Source organism: Protopterus annectens, chromosome 2.part1, assembly GCF_019279795.1.
Source record: "Protopterus annectens isolate FY-2018-M chromosome 2.part1, PAN1.0, whole genome shotgun sequence".
Taxonomy (NCBI): Eukaryota; Metazoa; Chordata; order Ceratodontiformes; family Protopteridae; genus Protopterus; species Protopterus annectens.
Window position 1 is genome coordinate 678,609,804 of NC_056729.1, and position 24,475 is coordinate 678,634,278.

Genomic DNA, 24,475 nt, shown 5'->3' on the forward strand with positions numbered 1-24,475 from the left:
GCATGGAGAAGTCCCCGAGGCCAATCTTGGACTAGAGCGTCTCTGAGGGGATGGCCTGGAAGGGGGAAGAGGGTGAAGAAGTCGGGGCATTTGCTGTTTTGGGGTGTAGCAAAAAGATCGCAGCAAGGAAGGCCCCACTTCTGAAAAATCTCTTCCGCCACAGATTGTTTGAGAGACCACTCATGTGGCATGAGTATAGCTCTGCTCAACCTGTCCGCTATGATGTTGGACTTCCCGGGGATATGCATTGCTATCAGAAACCACTGAGAGGAGACTGCCCATTGCCAAAGTCTGAGTGCCTCTCGACACAGGGGATAGGACTTGGTTCCGCCTTGCTTGTTGATATACCACACTATGGACATATTGTCCGTTTGGATTGCAATAGTTCCCAGGGGAAGAGAGTCGTGGAGGGCTTGCAACGTTAAAAGCACTGCTCTCATCTCTAGGACATTTATGTGCAGGTGGCGTTCGAAAGGTTGCCAAGTGCCATGGACCATCCTGCCCTGAAAATGCCCCCCCCACATCTGATCAGGGAGGCGTCCGATGTCACCGTGGTGACCGGGGGAGGAGGAACAAAGGGTCTGCCTTGATGGACTTGAGGGGACAATATCCACCAGGACAGATGACTTTTGCAAGTTGGAGTTATCATGATCTTGTGGTGCATAGGGAGTTGCTGAAAAGACCATTGGGCGAAAAGCATCCATTGTAGAAGACGCATGTAAAAACGTGCAAGAGGAAGAAGTGTTATGGCGGCCGCCATAAGACCCAATACTTTCAGGACATACCTGGCCTGAATTTTGTCGCTCTGAAGAACATGGACATGGTTTTGAATATCTAAGACTCTTTGATCTGTTAACTTTGCTGAAAGTTGTACAGTGTCCAAGTTGGCACCTATAAAGGTAATAGACTGACAAGGTGACATGGCAGACTTTTCGAAATTTATAGAGATTCCTAGTCCTCTGCAAATGTGAATGGTGTAAGCTCTGGCTTGGAGAAGTTGATGCCTGGTGGTGGCAGTGAGGAGCCAGTCGTCTAGATATGGAAACACCTGGAATCCTTGCCGTCTCAGGTGAGCCGTAACTGCTGCCATACATTTGGTGAACACTCTGGGGGCTGTAGTGAGACCAAAGGGCAGGGTTCTGAATTGGTAGTGACTGGCCCCCAGCCGAAAGTGGAGAAACCTTCTGGAGTGCCTGTGAATTTTGATGTGATAGTACGCATCCTGAAGGTCCACGGAGCACATCCAATTGTCCTTGCCAAGAAAGGGTAGAATGGACTGTAGCGTGACCATCCAGAATCTTGTTCTCTTTACAAACTTGTTTAGTTTGCTGAGATCTAATATTGGTCTCCAGTCCCCTGTCTTTTTCGGTACCAAAAAGAACCTTGAGTAGATTCCGGATCCTTGTTGGTCTGCTGGGACTGGCTGGATGGCTCTTTTTGCTAGCAGTTTTGATATCTCTGGTACTGCTAGTTCCCTTAGACCGGGTTGAATGTCTGGAAGGGTTCCCTTTTGCTGAATTGGGGTTTGGATAAAGGGAATTTTGTAACCCTCGGATATGATCGACTGTACCCATTTGTCTTGAGTAAGGGAAAGCCAGGCTTTTGGGTACAGCGACAATCTTCCCCCGACTGCCTCCGAAGGTGGACAATCGGGCAACATCTCAGGGATGCTGGAAGGGTTTGTCAGAGAGAGGCTCCCTGCTACCCTGGTTCTGCAGACCCCCTCTGCCCCTAGGGTGGCATCTGTTGTCGTTACCCCCTCTGCCTCTGGGGGTAAACTGACCTCTTGCATCAGGCATGACTTCTTGAGATTTTCGGAACCACATTTTCCCACCCTTCTGACCCTTAGGGTATGGTCTTGAAGGGGTGGAGAAACGGACTCCTACGGCACAAAGAGTCTTGCCATCTTGTTCGCATCTGGTCAAGGTGACTTTCACTTGAGGTCCGAACAAAGCCGAACCATCAAAAGGGGAATTTGTGAAGGACGCCTTGAAAGGGTCCGTGAAATTACACAGCCACATCCAGGTGTGACGCCTTAAGGCCACTCCTGTGCCCATGGCCCTACTCTCTCCATTGGCTGCATATGAAATTAGACGCATGAAGGAGTTAACAATTGAGTTTAGGGTTCCAAGCTGTGTGTTTATTTTATCCTGGGACCCAGCAGCTGACGGATCCTGTAAGACTTCTCCCAACTCTTTGAGAATATCTCTCTGAAGGCGGGTGAAGTGACACAAGTAATTCAGTGACCGCATGGCAAAGGTCGCTAAAGAAAACATCCACTTACCGTACCTATCCATGGTCCTAGAATCCTTATTAGGAGGATGGATAAGTACTGAAGGGTCAGCTAGTTCCTTCTTGGTGGCTGCAGCCACCACCATGGCATCTGCCGATGCACCTTTTGTTAAGAATTGTTTGTCAACTGGTGCTGTGATGAATTTAGATGACCTCCGAGGGGTGGGTTCCACCGAATCCAGGGCCGACCACGCCTTCCGAGCTACTACTTCCATAAGGGGGGTCGAAAGGCGGAGACACCAAGGAGGTGGAGGGTCGAGAACCAAATGCCTCCAGGTACACCGACTCGTCCTCGGAAGGATTAAGGGAAGACCAGTTCCCCCTCTGCTTTAGGATTTCTAGGATGACTGAGAAAGAGACATCCTCAGAGGGGGACTTTGGGGATCCCTCCGACTCATCCAAGTCGGTGTCAGATGTAATGGACTCAGGGGAGTCCACATGCTTCCTCTTACATGTCCTCTTATGCGGAGGCTCCACTGACAGGTCAGGAGAAGCCTCAGAAGAGGAAGATATTCCCAGTGGGGAAACCTGAGGCGTTGGATCTCTGGGTCCGGGACCAAGAGAGTGGGAAGAGACATCAGCAGGCACTGTAGCGGGAGGAGTTGATGGAGCTGACCATTGACTATGCCCTGGGGCTAGTACACTCCTCATCACCTCGAAGGCTCCCCTATCAGAAAGGCCAGAGGGCTCCCGCTCCGAAGAGGTAGGAACCCCAGGCCGCACTAACAAGGAAGACTCTGAGGCCGATGTCGGGGCCGAGCTCACCAGCTCCGATGCTCCGAGAGGGAGAACGGGGTCGGACAATGGTCTGATGCCACTTGCCCCCTCAGAGCCGACGAGAGAGACCAGGTGCCCGGATCTGTCCAATGAAGGCATCAAGGAGGAAATCAGAGCAGAAGACGAAGGAGCCAAAGGGGGAGGTATCAGCTCTGATGCCACAACAGTCACGGCTCCGAGGAGCTCCAGCTCCGAACTCTGAGGGAGAGTCGAAGGAGGAAAAATAGGTGAAGTCGTAATAGCTACCGTCTGATGAGATGGGCTACAGTTCATTTGGGCCAATGCCTGAGACTTTAACAGCCTACTTACCACTCTCTCAAGGTCGTCGTCCGAAAGCCTGGATGACCGAGAAGATCGGCTCCAATGGCTCCGCTCCGAGAGCAGGGGGGATCTCGGAGCCGAATGGATGGACTCCAACGAAGGGGATCTTGACCTCTTCTTAGATATGGATGGAGCCAAAGGAGCCAGAGCCGACCGTGAATGCATGGACTCAGAGGTATCGGCACCGAGTGGGGCCGAGACAGGAATCTGTGACTCAGAGGGATCGGCTCCGGCCAGAGCTGATCTAGGCACAGACAAAGAGCCAGCAGCCGAAGGCTTAGTACTCGGAGCCGACGGTTTTGCTGGTTTCGAAGGCCTCCCTGATGCATACTTAGTCGGGGAGCCCTCGGGCTTTAACAAGCCCCTCAGTATTAGTTTGTTCCTGCGCTCCTGCAGGACTCTTGGACTGAATGCATGACACACAGAACAAGAGTCCTGCAGGTGCAGGGGTCCCAGGCAGTAAACACAAGAAGTGTGACCGTCTGTCAGAGACATTTTCTGACAGCACGAGTCACACTTCTTAAAGCCTGAGACCTTAGTTTCCTTTGGTTCCTTCGGCATAACAGTGTCGAGGGAGCACAAAAGGAAAGAGAAACACACACACAACACTCAAAAAACAATAAAAATATTAATTGGGATACTGACACACCCAAACACTCCACAGGATCCCTAAGAATAATTAGGAAAGGGGCAGGCTTAAGGCCTAACCTAAGAGTGGAGGGAGGGGGATATAAGGGGAAAAAATGGAAGGTATTAACAGGAATAGGATTAAAAGTAGTCGTTAACTACTGAGAAACAACTGGGTGAAAAACTAACCAAAAAGGGTGACTGAAAACTATGTATTCAAAAGACTTACCAGGAGCCGGTAAAAATACGCACCTCGCAAGCGAAAGCGGCAAACGAGATCTGGGAGTTATCGCCTAGCATCATGGGATATAGGGTTGCCTCAAGCCGGTAAAATAAGCTCTCGAGCTTTAGTAAGTGGCCGAGTCGGAGCCGAGGATCGGCTCCGAACCCATCCAGCAAGAATGAAGGCAAGATTGACAACTTAACATCTATGTTTTGTGACCCCTCCCTCCAGTTGATTCTGATTTGCTAATCATTTTGATCTGCATACAGTGGGGGTATTCTAAAGGGTTGAAGAAAATAAACGCCAGGAACCAAGATGCAAAGAACAAGGCAGGAAACCACTGGATAAACACTTTATATAAGTAAAGCTTTCGGATACAATCCTTTCTCAATACAAAACATTTTAAAGAAACATTTAAAAAAAAAACGTTTTTAAAAAACTTAATACAAAAACTTGAAATACTTTAATAAAACTTTAAAAAATATATATATATTTAAATGTTTCTTTAAAATGTTTTTGTGATTTGGATGACATATCATGTGATTTTGGCTGCATGTCATGTGATATATTTGGACCTATATATAAAGAGCTGGTTCTATGCATTGTTTTGTATTGAGAAAGGATTGTATCCAAAAGCTTTACTTATATAAAGTGTTTATCCAGTGGTATTCTAAAGGGTCCAAGTAATCTTCACTTTGATCAATACCATCATGAAATTTACTTCCCGGTACTCTCCCTGTATATTGTCATATCTCTCATTATTGTTGGCACAATTTTTATCTAAACTTATAGTTTTCTCATAAATTGCTGTTCCAGGCACCTTACATCCCATTTTCCTCTGGTACTGTAATCGGTCCCTTTGAATTTTCCTATATTTCCTATGTTTAATAACCTTGCAATACTTATCAGTTTTTGAAATTATTCTGTTGTAGTTGTCTTTATATACTTCACACAATAAGTATTCCCATAATTTATTAATTCCTCTATCACCTGAAACAATTCTATTATAAAATCATTAAATTTAATACTAGCCTTCATAAGCTCAAACCCATGCTTGCCAAACATTTCAATAGCCTCAAAATCAACAATTTTTGTTTTAAAGTAAGATAGATTTGTTTACCTTTATGAGCAACATCATAAAGTTGCTCACTCCATTTTAACCAATCCTGAAAGTTAAAATAGTTGTCAGAAACATTCACAGTACCTGAAAGTCTAATATGTCCATTTCTGGAATGATGGGCTATATTGAAGTCTGATGTTAAATTGTGTATTTGATGAATTCTCTATGCCAGTTCGACCCAGTCTCTGAAAATGTTTCTACTCAGCAAACCACCATTCATTGAAAATGTGTTGTTAGAAACACCACTCCCATCATTCAACCCATTTGTGGAAAAATGCGCTGTCATTAGCACAGTGGTGGTAGAAGTACTAGGAACAATAGGTGCTTAGGTTACTCTAGCTGAACAGGAAAGTACAGTTGTGTAAACTTACCATAAATGTAGATGTTCGAGTGTATTCATTGTTGCAGTCATCACATTTGGGTTATCTTCCTGCAGGCAGCCCTCAGCCAGCCTGAATACCAGAGTCTTCGGATTTGTGCGTCGGATGATGTCACTTCTTCCATGACATCAGATGAGTAAAGTGGGACAATGACCTCCTTTTTTTCTGGATGAAGTCCTTAGTGATGAGGTGTGCCACATAGAAGTATTTCCTGAATGTTGTGGTGATGTGGTTATCGAAGGTGAGACCACTGTTCACCTGTGTCCCTAAGTCTCTCATCACCCTTTCAGTGTTTAGTGTACTGCCACCTATGTGGTAATTCATGGGTACATAGTTATTCCCAAAGGGAATAACTATACATTTATTGGCATTAAGCTTGAGCCCATGGCTCTGGCAGCAAGCATCTGTTTCTGTAAGGCCCTTTTGTAGAATATCTACATCATTTGGGGATTCAATAATGGCTCCCAGTTTGCAGTCATCTGCGAACTTTTTAGTCAAGAGTCCCTTAGTGTTGGCCTGTACTTCAGAGAAGTAGATGCCAAACAAGAGCGGTCTCAGAATTGAACCCTGAGGTACTCCACTTGTCACTTGTATGGAGCTGGATTTGGAGTCGGCTACTTTTACAGTCTGGGTTCTGTTAGTAAGCCAGTTGGCAATCCATCGAGTGACATAGGGATTTATGCCCAGCTTAGTAAATTTATCTATGATTCCAGAGTGGGGGATGGTGTCAAAGGGCTTGGTGAGGTCCAGATAGGCTGTGTGGATCGCCTTACCCTTGTCCACAGCTCTGGAGACAGACTCAAAGAAGTCAATCAGGTTCAGGAGACAAGATCAACCCTTCATGAACCCAAACTGGGTGGGGGTCCAGTGTTTGAAGGTAGCCGATGTCTTTGTTTATAAGTTCCATGCCCTTGCAGATTAGGCTTGTCAGACTGATGGGACAGTAGTTCCCGGGATCCAAGATGGATCCCCCCTTGTGGAGTGGGATAACTGTAGCTGTGCGCCACTCAGTGGGCATGAAGCCTGAGGTGAGGGTATGATTAAACATGACACTTAGGTGAGGTGCCAGTTCATTTTGTAGTCCATGTAGTACACAGCCCGGGATGTCATCTGGTCCCATGGATGCTGTATTCTTAGCTTTGGAGACTGTGGTTTCTACCTGTGTGGGCGTGATTACCGGAATTTGGCAATCTTTTGGTATTGAGATGGCTTTAGGGGGCGAGACTGGAGTGAAGTTGGCACTAAATCGATCTGCCAGGATATTGGCAATATCCTTGGGATCAGTATATTTAATGCCATGCTGTTGTAGCTTAGAGCAGATCTGAGCATTGTCATTTAGATTCTTGACATAACTATAGAATGCCTTGTGGTTGCCTTTGGAAATTTCATTTTCATAACTAGCTTTGGAGGATTTTATGAGGGATCTCAGCTTCTTACTGAGGCTGGTAAGGGAGTTTTTTGCATCCTGGGATTTTCCTCTTTTCTGCAAAGGTTTCTTCTGTCTGTTGTATAGTTTGTTATGGCAGGGGACCACCAGATTGGCTTCCTTTTTTTGGAGGAGAGCATCTTGGTTCTATTTGGGATGGCACAATTCATGCACGAGTAGATGTGCTCGTACAGTGCCATAATGTAGGATTCAGCAGTCAAACTTTCACCTCCCATCTGCATGGGTGTCATAAATTTTGTCACTTCTGACTTGAGTAGCATGAAGTTGACTTTGGAGAAGTTTTTTTTACAGAGGTTTCCTTACTGGGGGGTGGGATGTGGATGTCAAGGGTGATTAGCTTATGGTCAGACCTGACCAATGAGGGGGTGACCACTGGTGTGGAGCATCTATCTTCCATGTTGGTAATGACCAGGTCTAGGATATTGGAGCCCCTGGTGGGACAATGGATCAGTTGATCCAAGGCATTGGAATTTATGAATTCCAAGAACAGTTGGTAAAAGTTGGTACCCGAGTAGTTTTCCCAGTTAATGGCAGGGTAGTTTAAATCACCCAGTATTAGGGTGTTTGGTTGTATCTTAATATTTTCCAGTATGTTTAGAAAGGTGTAGTGAGAATCTTGGGACATGGTGAACATACACTTAGGAACTGGATGAGACTGCTGACCAAGTGTTTTAGAGGGAAAGTTTCAGAGGGACTGTCAAAGCTAAGGGAATTTATTACTTGAGTGCCACATGGATCAGTCCTTGGGCCCTCATCCAGCATACTTGTTTCAGATATGTTGAAGGTGATGCACATGAAAACAAGCCACAATCATAGATGGGAAAAGAACCTGAAGTAACTGAAACCTTCTACAAGTAAACACAGATATGGCAATTAGGTTCAGTCCAGTGCATGGTTCTTTAGGTATGGTGCATGACCCTAAAGTATTATGTAAGCTAAAGGAGTTGACCAGCAGAGTACTGGAATGTGTACTATGGGTTATTGGTTTAAGTGGACAGCTAGCTTGTACTTCAAAGGACATAGTCAAGAGCATGTATGAAATACAACATGAAGTTACAGAAAAGAAACATGACAGATCTGGAAAGCATCCAGTTTAGAAAGCTATAACAGCCTTCTTGAGAATAGTAGGGAAGTAGTATAAAGAGTTGTTGGAACTTATAATTTCAGGTTTTCACATCCAGACCTTAGGGTTGGTCATTTATGAATGCAGACTCCACTGTATTAAATCCAGATTATCTATCAACCGCCCATAAATATAGTCTAGTTTTAGAATTTTCTAATGATGTCTAATCAACTGGTTTCTCAAACAGCCTTATTCTAAAAGCCTGAAATAGTCAGTGGCATGGGTCTACTTCTCTTATGAGTTTTAATTATGGGTATAACATAATTCCATTTGGCAGCTGCAAAATATTAGGTTGAGTGTAGTCACAAAGTCAGAGGATGGAAGAAGAGCCACAGATGCACTTTACAAGGATAATTTTAACCTTTATCTGAGAATATGCTCCACGTCATGAGTTGTGGACCTTTGAAATGAACTGCCTAATTAGGTACTTGTATATGAATTCAAAGGGTCTTTTAAGAATACATGAGACAAAAGAAAAGGATTGGAAACCCTGGAACAAGAGAGGCAACAGCTGGATGCTTAACTCACTACAAACACCTCTAACCATCAAGTATGGCTTGTTCATATTTGTATCAATAATTCCAAAACTATGTTACATAAAAATATTAAAAGATTTTATCTTAAGGCTTAGACAATGGAAACACAACTGCATTGATAGTGGAGATTTGTTTACTGCAGATTTTTCATATATTTACAGTGCCATAAGTTTCATATTTTCTTAAATACTTCTACAACCAAATGGCACTGACAGAACTGCTTAGTCTCATATGAAAGCTCTCAGCTCAATGAACAAAATAACACTGTGTGTGTGTAACTTGAGTGGTTGGTGAGATATTGTAAGCCATTTAGCAAATGTTGTAAACTTAACAGGTACTATGTTTACTATGACTTGTAGGTTTCATAAGTAATTACTATGCTAATGGCGCAAGAGCCTTCATAAGTGTATCCAATAATACCCAGGATATGACATTATATCTTAATTGCACAGATACAAGATGGGGTAGTATCAGGGTAGTGGATCTTTGAAAGTTGGAGCCCTGAGTCATTTTACAGACTCTGTCCATGTGGGACACAGACAGTACCCTGGGAGTGACTTCACAATTCCCTATCCAAATTCTTTTTGGAGAAAGTGAGGGACAATATTTACTAAAATGGAAAGTTTATTTCATAGATGAGGTAGCCTTTGAGATATGAATCTGTCTATCCAGCAAGTTCTGTTATAAGGTTCAGGTCCATGGAAGGCATAACCCTCACAATTTTTCTTGAAAATATGTAACATTTACATCAGGGCTAGATCAGAGAATGCCTTGAAGATCATGCATGTCACCTCTCAACAAATATTAGATGGAGTAAAGGGATAGGGTCTTCAGTCGGTCCGCATAAGACGTGTCTTACTATCTGTATTTTTTATGGGTGCATAGGTGTTTACTAGGCTAATGACCACAAGGGCCTTTTTTAAGCCTAGCCATGCATCCCAAATCCCTGACAAGTTCTGTTACCCTTGATAAATGTAAGCAGGGGCTTGAATGATGAAACATTTACAAGCAGGGACTTTGGAGATAAACCACTTACATGTTGCCTGTGTCCATTAGAGACATAGATGCCAAATCAGGGATGAATTTCCTGTTCACTATTCAATTGTCCAAGTTACACTTGAATTGGATTAGGGAGGAACTCTGCTTCACATGGATGGGGAGTCTGTTCCAGCGATGGGGTAGTGTCTGGGATATATACCTGCCTCTCCAGAAAGTCCTATTTATATCACAGGCAAGGTTTAGGTCTTTAGAATAGGTAATTCTGGTGCTGTTTTCTGGATATGCAGGAGATCCATCAGAGTGGGGGTCTGACAATGCCCTCTATGCCAAGCATAGATCTCCCCTCAAAAAGCCTGTAGGATACAGAATATAGGGATAGGGCTTTAAGGTGGTCTGCATACGACATTTTACTGCCCTGTATTCTTTTAGTAAGGAACCGCTGTGGGCATTCCAATTGTTGGATATGCCTGGTTAGGTACATTCCAAAGGGAGCAGTGTACTCAATGATACGTCTGATGAATGCTGAATACAGTGGAACAATGACTTCCTTGGACCTAGATGCCATATCTTTGTTTATACGTTGGGCAACATAGAATGATTTCTCACTATTGTAGACAAGTGATGGATTAAAGCTAAATTACGGTCTGTGCGTGTCCCCAAGTCCCTGACTACTGGTCACCTCTAAGAGGTATGTTGTCAATATGACAGTTAACCAGGGATGGATGACTTCCTGAAGGAGACTAATGCACTTCTTGGCATTTAGTTTTAGTCCATGGTTTTGACACCAGTTGTTTGTCTGTGTCAGCCTTTCCTGGAGAACATTTGTGTCAGTCTGGGATTCAATGATAGCTCCTAATTTGCAATCATCTGGAAATTTTGTAAACCAGAAACCACTGACATTGGCCTTGACTTCACAGAAGTAAATGCCAAAAAGAAGCAGTTCAAGGACCAATCCCTGAGGGATTCCACTTGTGACTGACCTCTTTGTAGAGATGGCTTCCCCCAATTCTAACTTCCTGGGTCCTGTGAGCCAGGTGGCGATCCACCTTGGGACATATGGGTTTGTACCTAACCTCTTAAGTTTGTCAACAATTTCCAAGTGGGGTCTTGTGTCAGATTCCTTGGCCAGGTCACAGTAGGCAGTTTGAACCATTTTGCCCTCATCCATTTCTTTGGTGACCTTCTCAAAGAAGTCCACTAGGTTGAATAGACATGACCTGCTCTTGACAAAGCCAGACTGGGTTGGGTCAAGTGTCTGATGGTTTACTATGTCATAATTGATAATTTCCATGATAATCCTTTCCATGGCTTTACATACAAGACTAGTGAGACTTATGGGTCCGTAGTTGGCCCACCTTTGTGCAGAGGGATGACTGTTGCTGTTCTCCACTCATGAGGCACAAATCCTATTTTTGGAGGCTACAGTTAAACAGCAATTCCAGAGGGCCTGATAGGTAATTTTTCATGTTATGTAGAAAGCATCCTGGGATATTATCTGGGTCCACTGATGCAGTGTTCTTGGCCTTAGAGGCAGCATTAAAGATCTGTTCCCTAGTGATAGTGGGTGTGTGTGTGTGTAATTGATGGCATTTCCTGTGGGAAGGTTGATGGGGAGAGAGGGGTAAAGCTGAAGTGGAATTTATTGGCCAGGAGGTTTGCAATATCTTCTGGCTCAGTATAGGTGGCTCCATTTACAATGAGCTCTATACACAATTGTGTATTGCCTTTGAAGTTGCAGACATACCTAAAGAATGTCCTGTGAGGCCTAATTTACCTCAAATTCGTCTACGACATACTTTATTTGACCTCCGAGTTGCTTGTTTAGTTTAATGAGTGTACTTTTATCCTGATGGGTGCTCCAACCCCTAATTTTTTTGCCAGGATTTCCTTCCTTCTGTTATACAGCCTATTGATTTTGTGATTCCACCCGGGTGCCTTGTTTTTTGAGTTAGTTCTGTACTTCTTCCTGGTGGTTACTATTGCTTTTATGCAGCTATTAACATGTTTGTACAGGGTTTCTGTGAAAAGTTTTGCATAGACAGTAGTGTCCTCAGGGTTTATTGGGGGCTTTAAATTTTGCCAGGTTATCACTTAGTCACAAGAAGTTGGTCTTAGAGCAGTTCCTGAATATTCCAGGTTTAGCTGGGGTTCCAGGTTTTATTTTTACTTAAAAGGAGACCATCTTGTGGTCTGATCTTACCAGGGAAGACATTACAGTAAATGGATGTGCATCACTCTCCCATATTAGTGGGGCTCTGATCCAGTATGGTTGCACCCCTGGTTGGTGTATTGACAATCTGGTCCAGGGAGTTTGTGTTTACAAAATCCAGCAATCTCTGTGCCTGTACATTTGGTGTTGTACAGGATTGTCCATTAATAGTTGGGTAATTAAAGTCGCCCATGAATATGGCATTGGGTTGGATGGTGAGGGTTTCTGATCAGTTTAAATACATGGCATGGGTTTCCTGAGTCATAGAAGGGGACTTATAGTTTGCAAGGAAGTGGTGTTGGATTTTGGCTATGGTGATTTGAACGTTGATCAGCTCAAGTGGATAGCCCTGTTTGACCAGCCTTGAGGTGTATTTATTTTTGATGTAAATCAAGACACCTCCACCTTTAGTCCCTCTCTGTATAGTAGCTGGTCTAAATGTGTGGAAGGTATTTTAACTTTGCACTGTCAGTGTGCTCTCCATGGATTTAAACCATGTCTCACTGACCACACAAGATGTCAGCATTCTTTAGGGTGAAGAGAGCTTCTAGGAAATCATAGGATTGACCAGTAATACCTTTAGAATTTCTTGGTTTTGATTTGCTGTTAGAAGTACTTTCAATTTGTCATTACTTAAAAAAGGCACTATGGAATACGGTATTTTAACTAATATTCAAAAGCCTAGAAGGGAGAGGTGCAGACCATCCCTGGCAAAGCAGCATGAGGTGTTGACCATCTCTTTCCATGCTGACAAATATTGTACCCTCTTAGAATTACACCAGAAACTAAGCCAATTATTAGTCAGTCAACTTTTGTTCATATTGTGGCATCATCCTTGGAGAAGGTAAAATGCTGCTCAATGTTAGGCTCATACCAGTCTGAGACACACATTCAGAGAGCTCCCTGATGTCTTTCTTCATACGTCTCAGATCATTTACTCCCAACATGGACCATAACAGAGTTATACTGGCACTTACAGTTATTTATTTATTGACATTTGTTTACCACTGGGCCAGAGAGAGTCCATTTTCAGTGGAGGCCCTGGGAGAAAAGCTCCAAGACAAGACAAAAAAAAAAAAATATTAAAATACAACAGTTGCAGTGAGGCAATACAAAAAAAGTATACAGTAATTGCAATGAGGTACATCATAATAGGCAAGAAAGCAGAAAAAATAATAGAGCAAAATGCATGACCAGGTTCTATTATACACAGAGGAGTCCAACATTATTGGCTCTAAGGCAGAAACAAACTAAATAAGAATATAATATAAATCAGTATTGTAGTATTACAAGTTCCAGTAGAAATTCAGTTACGAGAAAGCTGTGCTGAAGTTTTAGGGAGTAGCAGAAGTAATCAGTGTAGAAGTTTTTTAGTCAGTAGAAGTGTGGAGAGAAAAAATAATTTAGGCAAGTTCTGGTGATGTAAAGAACAAGAGATGGAAGCTAGGCAACTTCAGGTAGAGCTATAGAATAGAGAGACAGTAGGTTTAGTGAGCTAGAGTAGAATAGAGATGATGCATGGTAATGAGCAATGCTAATATTGTAATGGTGAGCAGTTTAGACTGGTGGGGAGTGAGTCAGGTAATGGCTTCATGGGTGGTAGTGTGTGGCAGTTCAATGATCTGAGTGCATGCATAATGTGGCAGATCCTAGCCCTTGATGAGCAAATGACCGTGACTTTCTCCTTACTCAGCTTGGTGAGAGGGACATCAGTGTGTCTCACAATAAGGTCTCCAGTGACCAGAATGTTGGACTGTATGGTGGCTTGCCTTATGGGTTTAGAATTACAGACTTTATGAGATGCGGCTTTGTGTGTTGATGTGGGTGTTTTCAAAGAGTGTAGTTGGGGCTGCTGAGGATATTTGTATGTGTACTTCATTCTAGGTTGTCTTTGGGGTTTAGGAAGATTACATTTAAGTGCATTGTGTTTTTTTTTTTTTTTGGTTATAGAGTTTAATTGTTGCTTAGATCTCTGTTGAAACTTGTCTCACTGTTCTCCGAGACTGATCGGCAAATATACAGAGCTGAGAATATTTTTTTGGTTTTAAAGTTTGTACTGTTAGTTGTTGCTTAGATCTCTATTGAAACTGTTTCCCCACCCCACCCCCATTTTCTGCCATGTCTTCAGTTGATATAGAAACAGCTGCATTCAAATTGCTGGAACCTGTGTTCTGAGAGACTGCCTTACAGATTATCTGCAAATATACAGAGCTGAGTATATATTTTTTTTTGGTTAGAGTTTAATTGTTGCTTAGATCTCTGTTGAAACTGCTGTCTCACTGTTCTGAGAGACTGATCGGCAAATATACAGAAATGAGAATATTTATTTGGTTTTAAAGTTTGTACCATTAGTTGTTGCTTAGATCTCTGTTGAAACTGTTTTGTCCCACCCACCCTCATTATTTTTGGTTTATAGTTTAAATTTGGTGTTTTTTGCAGTTGCCCACCCCACTGTAGATTTGATCTGGGACACTCCCCCAGTCCCATCTCTTTACAACATTCTACATAATAAACTCTTTCTGCACTTGCTTTTAGTCCTTTTTAATTTAATTGCATTTTTTAAACTGTGTTTGGTTTAACATTGCTGCATACTCAAGTGTGCTAGCTTGCACTGCATGTGAGTTGTTTTTACTACTGTTTTTGCTACTTTTCTGTAAAAAAAAAAAAAAAAAAAAAAAAAAAAAAACTGTAAGCCTGTCTCCTATCTTTCCTGTAACTAGTGTTCCAGATGCAGATTTGCTGTATCCAGGACTGTATGTAAGCTTCTGAGCCCCCCAAGCCTTTCTATGTTGGAGGGAAGCAATCTAGCTTATCAGTGGGAGTGGTAAGCACTAGGTAGCCTGTCTGCCACATAAGGAGTGGTTCTGGCCCAGAAATTGTAGTTATTGGCCATTTGGGCAATCTTCCATCTCTCTCAACTTTCTGATTTGAAAGCCTGCATTTGCACTTGTTTCTGCCCTGTAACTCATCTAGTGCAGATACAGATTCTTAGTTTTAGCACTTAAATTTGCTTGTTCATGCTCAGCACTTGTTCAGAACTTGTAAGCACTAAATAAGCTACTAATTACTATATCACTCAATCTTCCTCATTACCTAGAGGAAAACAGTTTTTGTACTTACTTTTCTCACTTGCTTAGAGAAAAACAGCTCTTCTACTCACTTATCTAGAGGAAAATAGTTTTTTTTTATTCAGGAATGTCCAAAGGTCAGCTCCCAGTGTTCTCTCCTATCTGATGAATCTGGGCATCTTGAAGCAATGTAGAAATTGCCTCATGTACACAGACAACCCTCTCCTCCTACCACCCAACATTACAACCTGTGAGAGATGCACTTATCTAGCCAAACTGGAGGTAAAGCTCTCTCCAACCAAGACTGAACTTGACAGTCATGAGGAGAAGGTAAACATTTGCACCACACCACACTCATCACATAGCCTCACTAAATCTATACCACCAAAATCCACACACAGTAACACAAAAACATTCGCAGAGGCTCTCAATAATAATCTGTCTAAGCAACAGAGACGTCCAAAGCAGAAAAGCAAGCAACCTCCATCCCCCAACACAACCCAAATGACATGCAGCACACAGACTCAGTGTGCCACTCAACCACAGCCAATAAGGCAAAACTATGTACCCAACACACTAGTCATAGGTGACTCTATAGTCAGGCACACTGATGTCCCACTCACCAGGCTAAACAAGGAGAAGGTTACTATCAGCTGCCTGTCAGGTGCCAGGATCCGCCACATAACCCACGCATTCAGGTCACTCCACAAGTACAAATATGGCTCTGTCACTGTCCATGTTGGTGTGAATGACCTGAGACATACCTCCCTGGACTACATGAAAAGAGACATGGAAGAGCTCTCTGATCTTGTAGACCAGGCAGGTATGACCCTAGCCCTGAGTAGCACTCTGCCATCGCCCAGAAAGATACTGCAAGGACAAAATGATTGACTTCAACAATTGGCTAAGCTTCTGGTGTCATTGTAAGGGGATCCAGTATCTGTCTGCTTGGGATGACATGGTCGACAGACCACGATGCTTTGCCACAGATGGCCTGCACCTGTCACCCCTGGGATTCCGGATACTGGCTAAGGCTCTTGCTGCCCCTATAGTGCCTTTTTTAGGCAGGGTTCAAATAAATTCACAACCATAACAGGAACAGGCAAGCAAAAACTGAGGGTAATGCTAGAAGTCTAAATCTCAAAATGCACTCACTCGAGGCACTCCTTACAATGGAGAACATCAATATCTGTGCAGTGACTGAGACCTGGTTCAAGGCTCCAGAGAGCACCCCTGCACTACCAGGCTATAACTCATACCACACTTTTCGGCCATGTAACCTGGACCGAAACACCAAAAGCGGAGGCGTATCCATATTCATTAAGGATATCCACATCTCCAGGCTAGTTGCTCAACATAATGCATCCGAGGTTATCCAAGTGCGACTAACTCTGGGCAAAACTGCAATCCAAATTGCAGCTCGCTACAGATCCCCCACCATGCCCCAGGATTCCTACTCCTATTTTCTTGATGTACTGGAAAATATTAGGGTTCAACCAAACACCTTAATAATGGGCAACTTCAATTACCCCACTATTAACTGGGAAAACTACTCGTGTACCAACTCCTTAGCTCAACACTTTCTGGAATTCATAAACTCCAATGCCCTAGATCAACTTATCCACACCCCCACCAGGGGCAACAATATCCTAGACCTAGTCATTACCAACATGAGTGACCAGTGTTCCACACCTGAAGTCAACTCGTTGGTCCAATCCGACCATAAGCTCATCACCCTTGATATCCACATCCCGCCCCCACCCCCATTAAGGAAACCACAGTAAAAAATTTCTCCAAAGCCAACTTCATGCTTCTTAAGACAGAAGTGGTGAACTTTATGACACCCATGCAGATGGGCAATACAGTTACAACTGCTGAATCCTACAGAAATGCACTCTATAAGCACGTAAACGAGTGCATGGATTGTGCTATCCCAAACAGAACCAAGACGCTATCTTCCAAAACAAGGAAGCCAATCTGGTGGTCCCCTGCCATAAACAAACTGTACAATAGAAGGAAGAAACTGTTGCAAAAGACAGTAAAATCCCATGAGTGGAGGAGCTCCCTGGTCAGCCTTAGTAAGAAGATGAGATCCCTTATAAGATCCTCCAAAGCTAGCTACGAAAACAAAATTGCCACTAATTCCAAGGACAACCACAAAGTAATCTATAGCTATGTCAAGAATCTAGATGGCAACACCCACACCCAGATCTGCTCTGAGTTACAGCACAAAGGCACAAAAATTACAGAACCAACTGATATTGCCAACATCCTGGCAGATCGGTTCAGTGCTAACTTTACCCCCCCCCCCCTCTCACCCCCTAAAGGGCCCATTTCTATACAGGAAGAACGCAGAGTCCCTGTAATCACAACTACGCAGGTAAAAGCTGCACTTTCTAAAGCCAAAAACACATCATCGCAGGCTGTGTTTTACATGAACTTCAGAATGAACTGGCTCCCCACTTAAGCACCATGTTCAATAATAGCCTCACATCAGGCTTTGTGCCCACTGAATGGTGCACAGCAACAGTTATCCCACTCCACAAAGGGGGAGCCACCACTGATCCCGGGAACTATTGACCTATTAGCCTGACAAGCCTGGTCTGTAAGGCCATAGAACGTATCATCATGGAACTCATAAACAAAGACATTGGTAACCTCCAAACTCTGCATCCCACCCAGTTCAGGTTTGTGAAAGGCAGATCATGCCTCCTGAACCTGTTTGACTTCTTTGAGGCAGTCACCAAAGCTGTGGATGAGGTAAGGTGGTTCACACAGCCTATCCTGACCTCGCCAAGGCTTTCAACACCATCCCCCATTCTGGAATTATAGCTAAACTCACTAAACTAGGTATAAATCCCTACGTCACAAGATGGGTTGCCAACTGGCTCACTGACAGACTGTGAAAGTTGCAGACTCCAAATCTGACCTCAAAGCAGTGACAAATGGAGTACCACAGGGTTCCATCCTGGTACCTCTCCTGTTTGGTATCTACTTCTCTGAAGTACAGGTTAACACAGAAGGCCTCTGGCTAATGAAGTTCGCAGATGACTGCAAACTAGGAGCCATAGTCAAGTCCCCAAATGATGTGGACATCCTACAGAAGGACGCCACTGAGACAGATGTCTGGTGTCAGAGCCATGGCCTCAAGCTCAGTGCGAAAAAGTGCAGTGTCATCCCCTTTGGTAAAAACTCTGTACCCATGAACTACCACATAGGCAGCAATCTACTTAACACCGAATGTGTGATAAGAGACCTTGGGACCCAGGTGGACAGTAGTCTCTCCTTTGATAGTCACATCGCCACAGTAGTCAGGAAGTCCTTCTATGTGGCACACCTCATCATAAAAGGGTTCTCATCCAGGAAAAAAAGAGGTCATCATTCCCCTCTACTAGTCACTCATTAGACCCATTATAGAGTACAATGCCCCTTTTGGAATATACCTCACAAGACATCTGCAGCTGCTGGAAAGGTCACAGAAGCACCTCACAAAAAGGATTACTGGCCTCAAACAAATGCCCTACACTGACTGCCTCAAAAAACTCCAGCATTACTCTATAGCATATCGCCTACTCCGAGGTGATCTCTGCCTAACATATAAAGCTATGTCAAACCCAGAGCTGTTGGACATGCTACACCTAAAGAAATCCCAATTCCTCCGAGCTACACGCTCTAGGGACCTAAACCTTGTCACCACAATAAACAGGACACGCTGGAGGGATAGATTCCTGTCCCAGAGACTTCCTATACTCTGGAACAAGCTACCCATCTATGTCAAGCAAAGTTCTTCATTAGCACTCTTCAAGAAAAATCTTGAGGAGTGGATGGGAAATAGGAAATACACCCCGGGGATCACTTCTGTGTCTCTGCTGGACAGTGGCACAGCAGAATAACTTTCTTGGGTGGCGTAAGCTATGGTACCTTGCTGGCTAGGCTTACGCAAGCCCTTGGGCCGATAGCCTAGTACCTACTTATGAACCTATAAGCATATGTGGGGCTATATGTCTGCTTTGAATTGTGTGTGATGGGTGCAGTGTGTGTACTACTAAACAACCTTATTGACATTAGGAGTACCTTTAACTGAGAGTTTTGCCTCCAGTGACATTATGAAAATAACATCTCTCACTTAACCATATCAGTTATTTTGAGACTTCACTGGTTGTCAGTAAACATGAGGCAATTTCTACATTGCCTCAGAATGCCCATCTCCACCAAGCTGGTAACAGAGGCAGTGGGGGTAAGTACATATCCATGGCAACAGACCCTTTTTTTATTGATTAGACAGACAGTTGGAGTGAGAAAATAAAACAGTATCTCGGTCTGCAGTGGTTAAATTTCAATTGTGCTTTTACAGGAAAATTGTCACTCAAGGTGTCTGAGTCTATACAGGGCACTGCAAAACACTTGAGGGGTAACTAATAGGTAGACCCTGAAAATTAAGGATGGCGTATTTAGGCAGATATTCTGAAGTTAGAAACAAATCAAGCAGTACTTATGAAAACAAAGAATTAGCTTGTCAAAAATGACGAAAAAGAGGGGAGTCTCATGAATGGCTACTGCCTGGCTATTACTAGTGCTGGTCTCACTGCAGCTTCAGTCTGCTGGGATGCAATGCTCCTTTTCTTCTTCTCTCACCATAAGTAAAAGATGAGCACCAATCCCAAGATTAAAAGCAGGCCACAGCCTGTTTGATGACCCACAGTCTTGTCCTAGATGATGCAATGGTCTTGTAGGCTTGTTGTAGCCTTGTCCTGGTAGATGCTTTGAAATGCTTTAGTGCAAAACCTCTGGGGCCACTCCAATTAGTGTAAGTGCCTGGTTAGGCACATGCAGAAAGGAGGATTGTACTTCATTATGGACCTGATGAGGGCCAAGTACAATGGCGCTATCACTTCCTTTGATCTCAATGCTATGCTTTTACTTATAAACTGAGCCATACAAAAGGATTCCCTCACTATTGTAGCTACCTGGTGGTTAAAGTTTAGGCTATTATCTGTGTTCCCAGGTACCTCAACACTGGGTCTAATTTTAGAGGTGTGCTATCAATATTATAATTTGTAGGTATATCGGCTTTACCAAAGGCTATGATTATGCATTTCTTTAGCATTTAGTCTTGGTTTTGGCACCAGTCGTTATTCATTTTTAGGCCTGTTTGTAGGATGTCATCATTTGAGAATTCAACAATTGCTCCCAGCTTACAGCGGTCAGTGAACATGGTAAGCCAGAGGCCGCAGACATTGGCCTTCACTTCAAATAATTATATACCAAACAGGAGGGATCCCAACACTGAGCTCTGTAGGACACTGCCACTAACAAGTTTCTTATTGTAAGTGGATTCACCTATCTGGACATGTGTCTTGTTAGTGAACCAGTTTGGTATCCAGATGATGATGTACGGGCTTATGTCTAACTCAGTAAGTTTATCTATGAATCCCTGAGTGAGGGATTGTGTCAAAAGCTTTGGCCAGGTCTAGATAAGGGGGTATACCGTTATACCCTCATCCATGGCCCTGGTGACTTTCTTGAAATTGTCCACCAGATTGAGCATGCAAGGCCTCCCTTTGACAAAGCCAAATCAGATCTGGTCCAATGTTTGGAGATTTCCTACATCATTACCAATTCAAGTGCATAAGAATTCTCTCCATCTCCTTGCAGATAAGACTGGTCAAACTTATTGGTCAGTATTTTCCTGGATCAGTTGATGCCCCCCCCCCCCCTTGTGCAGAGGGACAACTATTGCATTCCTGTGCGACAAAGCCCTTCTGGAGAGTGTAGTTAAAGAGGGCTTTAAGTGGCCCTGGTAGATTCTGTTTTTGTGTTTTAAACATCTTTATTGAATTATCACTTATAACATGGGCATATTTACATTTATATAAAAGTAACCAAACTGAAGAAGTTAAAATTAACAAACATTGTGCTTCATATATATTGCTATACATCATATAACCTAAGCAACATTACACAAATTATTCAATTCCTGCCCTTTTATTTTTTTTAAAAAAGAAACATCTTTATTAAACCATCACTTACGACATAAGCAATCATACATTCATATAAATGAAAACAAAGTACACCGACACAATCCTAGTTTCCAAGCATTTTACATCAGAAATCATACAGACACTCCCCAGTTGCAAACATTCTGTTTTAAGCTATTTATGAATCATTATCCTGAAATGCTATCAGGACCCGTGGAGGCTGTGTTTTTGGCTTTACTGACTGCAGTAAGGACCTGTTCCCTTGTAATAACTGATAGGGGGATAGTTGCAGGTATTTCTGTGTATGTGGTAGGAGGTGATATGGAGGGGGGGTGAGTCTGAACTGAAATTGTTGACCAGCAGGTTTACTATAGTTTCAGGCAGGGTGTAAGTGTTGCCATTCATGATTAAATCGGTACATTGTTCAGCACTTCCTCTAAGGTTACGAATACAATTGAGAGAAAAAAAAATTATAGTTAGCTTTCACCTGGGAGGTTATGTTTATTTCATAGTTTGCTATGATAGATTTGACCAGCTCTCTAATTTGTTAATTTAGACTGCTGAGTGTATTTTTGCACCACTTTGTCTGTTCCTTCTTGGCTTTGGAGATGTTTTTTCTCTTTTGTTGAAAAGCTTATTTTTGCTATAGATCCAACAAGGTGGCTTAATTTTGCCAGTAATCATACATTTAGCTACTGCCTCCTCCATTCAGTTGTGAATGTCATTGCTTTTGTGTATGGCTCAGAGGAAGTCTCAGTGTCATCTGGGTTCAGCGGGGCTGGAAGTTTAATAAGCTGTCACTTCATTTGAGGCAATTGGCCTTGGCAAAGTTCTTAACAGGTTTGGAGTTTGATGTGGATTCTTGATTAGTTTTATTACTAAAGGACATCATTTTGTGGTCCGATCTTACCATGGAGGAGTTAATGCATGGGAAGGAGCAGCAACCCCCCCCCTCATATGTTCATGAGCATCAGGTCTAGGATATTTGTACCTCTATCTGGAGAACTAACTAGTTGCTCCAGGGTGTTTGCATTGACAAAGTAAAAAAAAAACTCTAAGCAAGTGAATTATGGGTCATATAAGTCTCCCAGTTTATGAATGAGTAGTTGAAGTCATTCATAAGTATGGTGTTAGGCTAAATGTTAAGATATTCCAGTAAGTTAAGGTAGGAGGTGTGATTTTCCAGACTCATGTTAGGGTATGTATAGCTAGCAAGGATGTGATAGGGGAGGGTCTTACCTATGGTTAGCTGGGCATGCAGCACCTCAAGCAAGTCATCTTTTCGGACCTAGCAGTGTATTTGCCCTTTATGAATACTGAGACACCTCCTCCCTTTGTTATTCTGAGTGGGGGGGGGGGTCAAGATGTATGAAAGGCCATTATAGCTGGATTTCCACAGTTCTGGACCATGTTCCATGACTGCACATATGTCTGCACTCTCCAGGGTGAGGAGTGCTTTCAGGGAGTGCAGTTTTTTATTTAAATTCTTAGCACTGAACAGTACCTTTAGGTACTTGAGAGTGATACTGTTATGTTGTAAGGTTTAACAACTTGGTACATCTTAAAAATGCACTATGGGGACAGATAAAACTTTTGTCAGTATCTGGAATCCATGTGGTGACAAGTGCAAACCATCCTGGCAAAGCATTATGGTTTGTCAATCATGTCTCCCCAGGCTGACAGATATTGGATCCCCTTGTAGTAAATCAATAATTTTTTGCTGGTACAGTGGCATCACACAGGAGAGGGGGAGGATGCTACTACAGGCTAGATTCATACCCACCTGGGGGACACATTCAACAAGCTCCATCGTCTCTCTTTTGATATAGTCCAATGAGGTATGTATTAGGTCACTTACACACACATGGACTATGACTGTATCACACTGGTACTTGTGGTTTTAAAGACCTAAGTGCATGGATGATCTGGCAGATCCTGGCTCCAGACAGCTCACTATGATATTCTCCTTGTTTAGATGGGTAAGAGAGACATCACTAGATCTTTCAATACAATCCCCAATAACTAGAATGTCTGGCTGTGTGGTGTATTGCCTTATGGGCTTGGAAGCAGGGCTACTATGATTTTTAGAGTTATATGTTGAGTGAAGTGCTGTCTTTTTTGAGTGGGAATGGGGCCATGGAGAAATGTTTTTAGGAGGACTGGATAGATTACATGCAAGTACCCCTGCATATGTGGGTCTGTGTTTGCTCCTTAGTATTGGTAGTGTGTTGTTTTGGGTGTAACACCAACAACCTGGTTTGTACTGTGTGTGTTTGTGTGAGAGAGAGTTTTCCCTCCAGTGAGAATGTTTATCTACATCTCTGTTTGTTCTAAAATTAAATGGCTGCCAGTGACCATGAGGCAGTTACTACACTGCCTCAGGATGCCCATACCCACCAGGGCAGAAAAAGAGATGACAGGGAAGCACCTATCCATTATACAAGACCCTTAGCAGATGGGGAGGAGTTGGACAGAATCACTTAAAGGTCTAAGTCAGAGTGCTTAGTATTATACTGTAAGAAGACCTGCAGTGGTGCTGCCCACTGCACAAACTGTCATCTCTTCAAGTAGCTATGAACAGTGGAAGACTATGGAGAGTATTTCCTAGAGGACTTTAAACTAGAGAGGTTTGCTGATATACAAGGCACAGGTAACCACAAGGCTTTTATACCAGTAGGATGAAAGATTTTTACATAGTTAAGCCCTCAGGCCAATTAGATAAACATAACAATAAGCCTTCCACCAGCAGTTCCCAACTTGGTTGGGTTAAATCAGCCCTCCCCTCCCCACCAGAGTTCAGAATAAAACATATTTTTTTAAATACATACAAGTCCAGTTTATGACTCAGAGCCTATAGGATACTACCACTATAAAAAAGAGTTGGTGCTGAACTGTTTGACATTTACATTTCTTTAGTAACCCCTGCATTTCCAGAGATATGTAGATTTGTTTGAAATCTGGGGGCATAATTTGATTCTATCAAACAGTTTAGACTCTGCCTATTGGAAGTTACAGTGCAAACTTCTAGAACTCCATTGCATGGAATGAGATAAAGTAAATACAGTCTTACCCACATCATCCAGAGAATGTAGATCTCAGCCTTTGTCCATAACATAGTGGTTCAATGGTTAAGACTTGTGTCTCGGCATTAGGGTCTGGAGTTCAGTCATGACCATAGTCACACACTGTGTAGTTTGTGCATTCTTACATCTACATGGATTTTCTCTGGGTGATGCTCTTTCTCCCATCTCCCAAAATGTACTGGTTGATTCAGTACTTGAAACTTGTCCATGTGTGTTCATTTCTGTTATGCCTGGCAGTTAGCAGAGATAATTGTCCATGTGAGCTGTTCTTGTACTTCCAAGTTTGATTTTT